The following is an 11,336-nucleotide window of genomic DNA, read 5'->3' as shown; positions in this document are numbered from 1 at the left end:
GGATTGTATTCTGATAGTAATTCTCTAAGATATGAGGGTGCTAAGCCATTTAAAGCTTTGTAGGTGATTAGTGATATTTTAAATTGGATGCGATATTTAACTGGTAGCCAGTGTAAAGATGCCAGAATTGGGCTTATGTGGTCATACTTCTTAGATCGAGTAAGTACCCTTGCAGAAGCGTTTTGAACTAGCTGAAGCTTGTTGACCTGATTTGAATGGCATCCCCCGAGTAGCGAGTTACAATAGTCTATTCTAGAGGTCATAAAAGCATGAATAAGCTTCTCTGCGTCAGATGTAGACAGTATATGGCGTATTTTTGAGATATTTCTAAGATGGAAGAATGCTGTGCGGCAGACGTTGGCGATATGACTATCAAAGGATAAGTTGCTGTCGAACATCACACCTAAGTTCCTAACCGTGGAAGATGGCACCACAGTACAGCCATCTATGTGCAATTTGTAATCTGACATATTATGTTTGTAGCGATTTGGTTCAATAATAAGTACCTCTGTCTTATTGGAGTTGAGCTTAAGAAAGTTATGTGCCATCCAGTCACTAACATCGCTAATGCAGTCTTTTAGTTTAGAAAACGTGTGTGTTTCGCTGGGATGCGAGGAGATGTAAAGCTGGGTATCATCCGCATAGCAGTGAAAACTTATGTTATGTTTCCTGATAATGTCTCCTAGGGGTAACATGTATAACGAGAACAGGATAGGACCTAAAACTGATCCCTGCGGTACACCGTATTTAACCAGGGAGTGATATGACTCTTCCTCATTTACATAAACAAAGTGATAGCGATTGGTTAGATATGACCTAAACCAGGCTAGCGCCTGACCACTGATACCAACATAGTTTTCTAGTCTATTGAGTAGGATTCTGTGGTCTATTGTGTCAAATGCTGCACTAAGGTCTAGTAATATAAGAATTGAGATTTCACCAGGATCGGATGTTAATAGGAGGTCATTTGTAACTCTAAGCAACGCTGTCTCTGTGCTATGGTGGGGCCTGAATCCTGATTGGAACTTTTCATATGTACTATTATTTGTCAAGAATGTGCGTAACTGGCTTGCCACTACCTTTTCTAATATTTTCGAAAGAAAAGGGAGATTTGAGATTGGTCTAAAGTTATTAAGTTCTCCTTGGTCAAGCTGTGGTTTTTTAATCAGCGGTTTAATAACTGCTAGTTTGAAAGCTGTTGGAACGTATCCTATTTCTAGCGATGAGTTAAAGATATTTAGAACCGGGGTTGACACTACAGGGAATACTTCTTTAAGTAGTTTTGTGGGAACGGGGTCTAATATACAGGACGATGATTTGGATGATGTGACTAGTTTAGAGAGCTCATCTATTGTAGTAGGTTTAAATGAATCAAGATGTTCGTATGGTAGTCTAGTGTTAAGTGAACTAATGGGTAGAGTGGTGGCTGCCTGGGTAGCTACGATGTTTTCCCTAATAGCCGAAATTTTGTTAGAAAAGAAGTTCATGAAGTCGTTACTATTGTGTTGAAGTTTACTATTGGTTTCTGTTTGTTCTTTGTTTCTAGTCAGTTTCGCAACTGTGCTAAAGAGGAAACGAGGGTTATTATGATTCTCATTTATAAGCTTGCTAAGATATGTAGATCTGGCGGTTTTAATAGCCTGTCTGTAGTGTTTAACACTCTGTTTCCATGCTGCGCGCCATACTTCTAACTTTGTGCTTCTATAATTTCTTTCCATTTTTCTAGCTGCCTTTTTAAGAGCTGCTGTGTGATGGTCATACCATGGAGCTGGCGGTTTTTCTTTGAATCTCTTTTTTCGAATGGGAGCAACGGCATCCAATGTGTTAGAACAGACATTGTTTAGGTTTTCTATTTCAATATCTAGATCGTCACAGTTATCTGCTACATGTTTCATTTGGGACAGGTCTGGAAGAGTGCTAATAAAGCTATCTTTAGTGGTGGAAATTATTGTTCTGGCTAGTCGGTAGCATGTTGTAGATTGAGTGATCCTATCTAGAAGTACAGTGTATAACACAAGGTAATGGTCAGAAACTGCATCACTCTGAGGTGATATTTCGACGTCATTAATATTGAGTCCGAGTGACAGAATTAAGTCTAATGTGTGATTACGAGTATGCGTTGGCCCTGTCACGTTTTGTCTAATATTGAGAGAATTTAGAACATCTATAAACGCACGTCCTAATGCGTCTTTTGGGTTGTCCACATGGACATTAAAATCACCAACAATATGAGCTTTATCTACAGTGACTACAAGCTCAGATAGGAAATCTGCTATTTCATTAAGGAAATCTGCATGGTGGCCCGGTGGTCTATAGATTGTCGCTAAAGCAAAAGAAAGCTGTTTGTGGTTACGATCAGTTATTTCCATATTTAACAACATTACTTCAAATGATTTAAATTTTAGCTCAGATTTTTGGTTTACTTTAAACATTGTGTTGTATATTGTAGCTACACCACCCCCTCTCCCCTTTAATCGAGGTTCGTGTTTATAATAATAGTCTTGTGGGGTGGATTCATTTAAACTAATGTAGTCGTCTGCTTTAAGCCAGGTTTCTGTTAAACAGAGTACATCTAAGTTTTGGTCTGTAATTATTTCATTGACAATAGGTTCTTTATTGGTAAGCGATCTAATGTTAAGAAGGCCGAATTTTAAGATTCGAGATTCATCTGTTAATGTATTGTTTTCTAATTTTATTTGAATCAGATTTGTACCAGATGTAACAAGTGAAGAAGATTTTTTAATTCAGAACTATATCTTTGGTGAACATGGTATTCAGATTCAAATGTGTTTTGCAAGTAAACATGTCTCATGCTTGTAAACTGAAGACTAGCAGTCTTAAAAACTGCAATGTATGCAGAGTTTAAAATATGGTAACTGAGAGCAGAGCTAAAAATGCATAGGCTGACATTTAAGGAATGAAGTCACAACACCTGTCAAACATAAAAACATGCTAAAAACAACTACATGGGAGGGGTTTCAACTTTTAGAGAACTGTATATTAGGTTGCATTCTGAAAAAGACTCTTTAGTTGCTTGGCCACCAACTCGGCCTTATTGTTGTATGCAATAAAGTCATCTTTTGGCAATGGAACCCTCTGCTGAAAATTATTTTTCATAATCACTAAAAAAATCCACAACATTTGGCGCCCGAACAGGGACTGGAAAGGAGCATGGAGGTGGATGACCGTTGTGGGCTGAGTTTGGATGAGCGGCATACACAGGACCAGGTAAGCAGTTTTTGCTTATTTACTGGTGTACTGTTGTGTTGCTCATCTGGGTTGGCTCATGGTGGACAGACTTTCAAAATGCTCTTCCAACATAAGAACTAAGAGTAATACAAGTTAAAAAGGGTTCCATTTCCAAGGATTTTGATGCATGGTGTGATATTTTTATGATGAAGAAGGGATTAAAACAGCCTGAGCTCAAGGTGTAATCTGTGGTTTTGCTAAGTAAGCCTTGTTTTAGCATTAACCTGGAACAGATTGATAAATTGCTAAGGGGCAATAAAAAGTTAAATTGCTGAGGGGCAATGAAATATATAATCTGTGTTTATTTTTAAACATATAAAAGGCCTTTGACGAAGGGCCTTTGACGAATAAATAGACTGTAACAGATTATAAAAAATGCTTATTGCAAGAGGGCTATTGATTAGATGTAATAAGCTGATACACTGTAAATGAATAATTTGTATAAAGAAAAAGTAATGAGGTTTTGGAAGCAAATCCATGTTTCAATTTGATAGGTTAAGTATTTAAGCACATGTTGATTTGACATCAATACTGCATTTTATTTACAGTGTATGAAAAAAATAAGAAAAAATTAAATAATCTGTGTTTACTCTGTAAGAGGGCCTTGACGGATACAGGTAGACTGGAACAGACTATTAAAAATGCTTATGGAATAAGCGGATACACTGTAAAATAATGACAGCAAAAGGAAAAGTACTTTGGTTTTGCAAGCCATTCATGTTTTATTTTGTTATTTTAAGGTAACAAACATATATGTTAATTTGACATTAATGCTGCATATTTTACAGTGTATGGATAAAAATGATATAAAAAATAAAACATAAATAAATAGAGCATGAAACAAAAGTGTTAAAAAGTGGACAGGGGTCTGCACGGGCAGAATTGATTTTTATGAAACAGCTCTTTATATATGTTTATATAATAGAGGTCTGAATGGATAAAAAATTATTCTGTGGATACCGCCCTAATGCATGATAAAAAGTTTGACTTGTGAGTAAAAGTGGAAAGGATCCTCAACAGTGAAAAACAAGTGGTGTCATGTTTAAAGTGTGAATGACTGGGTGTATGTTATAAATAGAGTGAGTGCAGGCCTGACTGAGTGCTGTGGATGAAAGGAGCTAGCAGTGAAGTGAAATAATATAAGTAAAATAATAATAATAATATATTATTTATATAATAAAGTAATAAGAGATTTTAGGTAAAACTATAAGTAAATGGTATATAAAGGTTGAAAGGAGGTTTTTACATCTATATTTTAAATCTTAATCCAATGAAAAATCTTTGTGCTTAAGACTAAAGGAAAAAATAGTATTACTTGACAAATGAAACAAATTGAATTGAAAGAGAAACATTAATTACAGTAAGTAAGGAACTGCTTGAAAAACATTTGCAGTGTAGAAAACGTAATATGGGAGAGAGGATGATAAGCTTGACGTTTATGTATAAAAGACTACTGTAATATTGCTAAAGTGTTTTTATTTGTTAATTGTCTAATGGAGCTAAAAAATTGCTGAACAAGATAGAAAGGATAAAATGTAGAATTAGCAGATGTAGTGTAAAGTCATAGCAGTTCTTCTTGTGGAAACATCTATTGGGCAGAGAACTGATAAAGAATGTGTCCAAGAAATTGTCATGAAGTGAACATTTGATGTTGCAATGTGTAAAGAAATGGATATTGTAAATAAACCTATATTAAATCAAAAGAAAAGAAGGATGGATTTGAAGAAAAAAGCATTGGCATTATTAATGAATAAAGGAGATATATATGATAGAATGTTAAAGGAAGTTGATAATGGAACAAAAGAAAGTGTGTTAAATGTTACTCTATATTTATCATGCATACTGTAGAAGGTTGATTTCCAATACTCAAGGGCACTGTGGAAATTAAAGGTAAAATGTAAATGAAATGATCAGAAGATATAAAATAGGAAAATTAAATAGGTTTGGGAGTAAATCTTACAAATGAGGAAAGATACTAAATGAAAGAAATTTAAAGTATTATCAGAAAGAGTATAAGAGTGTAGAGTAAAAAGCCAAGTGGCATTGTTTACACAAAGATGTGAAAAAGAAGATGAGGTAGGAAGATATAAATAAAAAATAAGAAATAAAAATAAGAAAAACATTAAAAAGAATTAATGAAGTAAAATAAGAAGAGAGTAGAGAGGGAGAGTAAAGAGGAGGTGTCATCTGATGGAGAAATGTGGATATGGAAAAAAAGGATGGCTTAGGCCATTGGCCTTACAATTTCTTAGTTTAATAAAGGTATTAAGGACCTTGGGAGGCTGATCACTTACCCTCAGGCATTCATGGGGCTGGGAGAAGGACTAAGTTGTGGCAATGGAGAAATGAAAGAAATCCTCCAAACCTCTGACCTGTGGACTAACGTTACATGAGGAGGGACTATTTTTGAACATATCATAGCAGTGTGGCAGCCACTGCTTGGACTCTAAAGCACAGAGAGAAAACTGGGAGACACAGAGAATCCAGTTTTGTTCAGAGACAATAAAAAAGAGACTGAGGGAAATCCAGAAGGAGACCCAGGAATGACCACACTGTTTTGAAATGCAAAGTGAATAACAGTGATGACTCTTGTGTTCAGCTACTTTCAGCAATTCCTCCAAAAAACCAGACTCCTGTACCCATCATAAATGACTTTGCAGCATCACCATCTCAGAAAGAAAACAACTTGAACTGGGAGAGACAAAGAAAACATGCTGAGGACTACAAAAAACCTGGCCACGCCAAGAGAGACTTTTGCTATATCCATGTACCAGCTCTGTGAGTGAAGGGGGGAGGGTGACAGCAGCCTTTCAAAGTCCAGTTTATGGTCCAGTTGTAAGATTTGTTAAGAAAACCATGACCATATCTATTCTCATATCAAAATCACACTCCTGTTTACTGGTTAGGAAGATATGCATAATTTGAATTAAGCCATTGGATTTAGTGTTCTCCAGAAGGGTACAAGTATATTAAAGTGATATTAACTGAATCAAAGCAAATGTATATTAGTGTAATAAATAGTGATGTATAACAACAATGAATAAATTGGAAAATGTATTGAAGCACAAATTTCTAATGCAAAGTTATCAAAGTGGGAACTTCAGTGTATTATAATATGATCATGAGAAAGATATTCAACTTAAAAAGTGGAAAAAATAAAATATAGGACAAGAAATTGACATACCATCACAGGAAGGTAAACAAGAAGTAGTTAAGAGTATGGTTGAAAATCAGTTAATAGAATAATGACTTAATGTAACTGATTTATTTCCACAGGTCTCTTGTATACTGGAAAAGATTGGGAAGAAAAGGATTTATGGGATATGATGAAAACAAAAAGCTATACAAAGCCAGAGGGATAAATCCATTATGCTTAGGAATAACATTAGACTTATGTGCTAAAGTAAAAATAATTTGTAAATGCAAAGAATAAATACAGATGATAACAACATGCAAGATAAAGAAGATGTATTAATTGTTAAAAGATGTAGAGAACAAAGTACTAATTGAAGTATCCAATTAATGATATTGTAAGACTAACCAGTTGATATCCAGATCCACATTGCTAACAAATGTTTTCCCAGATGACAAATACTGTAATTGATCTTTGCTTTATATATTTAAGTATTCAAACAGAAGAAAATATTTGTATGTTTTTATGAAATTAAACCATACAATTTGGTATAGGAACAAAGAGGCTTTCAAAATAATGAGGGAATATATATTCAATGCACTGGACAAGTGGGGTTAATTTCTGCTACAATATTATTAAATTAATTGGCAATCATAAAAGATTAAACTTATATAAAAATGAATGATAATTTTATTAATGGTAACAACACAGCAGATTTGGAAGCTAAAGAAGTCTCAGAATGCCATACAGAAGTAGTGCTTCTATAGTGTTAATACAAAAGCCTTACTTAGAAGATATAAGGAAAAAAAAGAACATGCTGGATGTTAGGAATATTTTGTGGCACCTAAAGGGGGACAAAGAAAGACATTCAAGACATCTAATGTACACATTGGGGATAAATCATTCTATTGTACAGTAAAATGTTACCTTTCCAGATGGGTGGGTTTAATTTCAAATTAAAAACAGGTATTAAAGAACAAATTAAAATTAAAGATAAAAAAAAAGGGTATTATTCTCCATATTTGAGAAATGGTCTCCATATCTGAATTCAATACTAGTTAAATTTCAGTTCGACAGGTAAAGTTTGTGCCAAGAGTAATGATAAAAAAAATAATAATAATAATGATAGAAGAAGTAATCCCTAGATTTGAAATACTATTAGGAATCATTGTATATAATGGATCAGCATTCATGTAAAAAACAAAAAACAAAGTGAATACTGCAACAATAAAGAACAAAGAAAAGACTAAGATGTGTTTACCATCCTTAATCATAAAAAGTATACCATCCCTTCAACGTCAAACTCAGCAAAAAAATGTGAAAGCATGAAACTGAACTGACTGGATGCTTTGTCTCTTGCAATAACGAGTGACAGACTGCAAACTAACACTGCATGGAATGCTTATTGGTCAACCAATGCCAATACCAATGTCTGCGCAATACTATATAACAAAAATTCATCCCCAAAAAGGACTTCCCCTGGAACGACTGCAGATGGAGCTTTTGGAACAATTACAAATAAAGATGAGATCTTATGTGATAAAACTAACTGTATGCATAAGCTATTTGTGTGCAGGAAAAAAGAAAAGGAGCCTGATGAGGAGATGGAGATAAAATGCCATATTATGCCATGGGATCTAGTGTATCTGAGGGTCTTCAGGAGAGATTGACATAAAACAAGGATCAGGGAGAGCTGCCCTAACAGCAGGCCAGGGGGAAGGAGCACATCTGATGTTATCTGAGCCATTGCACAGAGTTCCTAAAATACCAGTCGGAGAAGAGGACAACAAAAACACGATACTGAAGAGGAGAGCTGGGGAGAAAAGGAGAACCAAAAACACGATACAGAAGAGGAGAGCTGAGGAAAAGAAAATAATAAAAGACATGATACAGAAGACAACAACAGAAAAATTTAAAGCAATTCAAGCCTACAAAGAGATAAAAGAACGAAGTAATGACCACTCAGGGCATATCAAGCAACAACAACAAAGTTAGGAAAAACATGTAAATGAGAAGAGACTTTCAGGAGCAACAACCAATGAGTGCAAAACAATGGAATTCACAAGCAATACACAGGGACAAAGTTGCTGGTAATGTGTAAAGGACACACAAGGAAAACGTCAAGGAATTAGCCATGAAAATTGAAAAATAAAGCTAATAACCAGTTTGACAATTATCAGCAACATATGGTAAATTCACACGACTGCAGTCAATAATCAAACTTTTCTTCAATAAACTTTTCACCCATCAGCAAGGATCAGTAACACTTCAGCGAGGACCAGTAACACCAGTGAGAATGTAATCTACAATAATCTCAGGAAGAACAAAATCTAGATAAAATACTGAAGATACCAAAACAAAAAGGAGACAAGGACATCAACAGAAGAAAAAGGATGTCAACGGAAGGAAAAAAAAAATATGTTGGACATTTTATGGGAAAAAAAAAAAAAAAAAAAAAAAAACATTATGAATGAATGGTACAAATGGGTAACTTTCAAAGCTAAGAGAAATTGGTATGAACAATTGCTTATTATGCTCTAAATCATAAAAGGTAGGAATAGTCAAAAGTCAACATGATATTACAGGGGGGTTCGATGTAACAAATTGACAAATTCTGGTGTTATAAAAGAGATGTTATAAAATTTTTAATAATTTGGGTGTTAGGTATGGAAAGGGTGGACAATGCTGGTATACAGTAAAAAGAATGTGGGAATCAGATCATAGCACTGGACATAGGAAGATCCAACAGTAATGTTAGCAGAATTCTTTTGGTTTAATTTTGATTTGATGGGAAATGATAACTTATGGTGGTTTTGCAATTAGAGAAGAAATATATATGTACAAGACTAAGGTTAATTTAAGAAATCATCATGATTATAGTGAAGTATATTGAACAAAATACTGAGAAAACAAATGATAAAACTAAAATAGTTTATCCCTAAATTGGTTTGGTATTACCTGTTACAATTTAAGCAAGAGATGAGATAAAATCATGGTTAGAATAAATATTGATTTAATCTAGAATTACTAAATTATATCTACTATAATCAACACAGGTTTATTAAATTTAACTAATGATGTTTTAACAATTTTAGAAAAACAATGAGATACTACAAAGGGGTATAGTTTTATTGTATGGAGATTAATGTTATGCTAACAATACAACATCAAAATAGGTATTTATTGAAGCTATCAAGAAACTTAAGAGTTTATGATAGAAACTGCAACTAATACAGGAAGAAAGAATCTTAATGTGGAATTGGTGTGATTTAAAATTAGGGAATTGGGGAAAATGGTTTGTCAAATTATCAAAGATATATTTTGGTATGTCAAATGATTCATAGGTTAAATGATGCAAATGATTAAAGGTATAGGTTAAAGGATGAATATTATCAAAGGTATAAGGTAAATGATGCAAATTATCAGAGGTTAAGGATTTGCAAGTTTAATTGGATGAATTGTTATTTTACTGTGTACTTCCTTTATTGAAACAAATGTTAATGTTGAAATATCAAGATGAAAAGTTACTTCATATAAGAAATTACAAAGTGCATCAAAATGGGTTTTGCAAAAGTTAGAAAATGGTAATATTACATCAGAAAAAGATAATGAAAATAATAAGTATTGAAAAGGTATTTGACTAATTTCCACTCTTATGATGAATATGTTTATGAGTTCTGATTTTACAGCAACAATGACATAATGAAGTATATTCCATGATCATAAAGGTTTATTAATTGAAGGAGTAGGTTCTTTTACTTCTCCAAGAAAAGATGTTTGTTCCACACTCCACCAAAGTGCGGCAGCATGATTTAGTCATTGGTAAAGGGAAAGATGGCTTAGTTGGGCCATTAATTAGCTTAACTTAATTGAACTGGATTATGAAGTTGCACTTTGGGTGAGACTTGTGAAAGTCTCAAAGGGTGGAATGAAGAAGATTTTTTAATTCAGAACTATATCTTTGGTGAACATGGTATTCAGATTCAAATGTGTTTTGCAAGTAAACATGTCTCATGCTTGTAAACTGAAGACTAGCAGTCTTAAAAACTGCAATGTATGCAGAGTTTAAAATATGGTAACTGAGAGCAGAGCTAAAAATGCATAGGCTGACATTTAAGGAATGAAGTCACAACACCTGTCAAACATAAAAACATGCTAAAAACAACTACATGGGAGGGGTTTCAACTTTTAGAGAACTGTATATTAGGTTGCATTCTGAAAAAGACTCTTTAGTTGCTTGGCCACCAACTCGGCCTTATTGTTGTATGCAATAAAGTCATCTTTTGGCAATGGAACCCTCTGCTGAAAATTATTTTTCATAATCACTAAAAAAATCCACAACACAAGCGGTGCCCTGTATTTATTTGTTCGGGGAACAGATACAGTTGAAATGTGCTGATATTTCGGTAAGATTGACTCGAAGTGCTGGGATATAAGTGGTCTTGACATATCACGGCAGCTAACAGATGGACGGTTAAGCCGATCCGTCTGTTTCCTGACCTGGGCCCTGGATAGTCATACTATATCAGAATTAAGACTATTGATCAGATTTTTAGTGAGTATAGCACTTCCTTCCGATGACGGATGAAGGCCATCTCGGGTTAGGAGAAATGGTCTTCCCCAGAAATGCTTCCAATTGTCTATAAACCCTACGTTATGCTGGGGGCACCACTTTGACATCCATCCATTGAGAGACACTAATCTACTATGTGTTTCATCTCCCCGGTAGGCGGGGAGGGGACCAGAGCATATTACATTGTCTGACATTGTTTTTGCAATTTCACACATCTCCTTAATATTATCTTTGGTGATTTCCGACTGGCGGAGCCTAGTGTCATTCGCGCCGGCGTGAATAACAATCTTAGAAAACTTCCGCTTAGCATTAGCCAGCACTTTAAGTTTGGATCTAATGTCAGACGTTCTGGCTCCCGGTATACAGTCGACTATGGTGTTT

General features: G+C 34.5%; 1 long non-coding RNA gene across 1 annotated transcript; it reads left to right on the top strand.

Moving 5' to 3' along the window:
- The first annotated feature begins 2,733 nt into the window (after positions 1 to 2,733).
- On the top strand, positions 2,734 to 10,677 carry LOC135779998 (uncharacterized). Its single transcript, XR_012335476.1, has 2 exons — positions 2,734 to 3,228; positions 5,849 to 10,677. It is a non-coding gene; the product is annotated as an uncharacterized lncRNA (long non-coding RNA).
- Positions 10,678 to 11,336: the final 659 nt, after the last annotated feature.

Source organism: Paramisgurnus dabryanus, chromosome 19 (genome assembly GCF_030506205.2).
Source record: "Paramisgurnus dabryanus chromosome 19, PD_genome_1.1, whole genome shotgun sequence".
In the NCBI taxonomy this organism is placed as follows: Eukaryota; Metazoa; Chordata; class Actinopteri; order Cypriniformes; family Cobitidae; genus Paramisgurnus; species Paramisgurnus dabryanus.
Note: the sequence above shows the minus strand (reverse complement) of the source record. Positions and strands in the feature narration are given on the sequence as shown.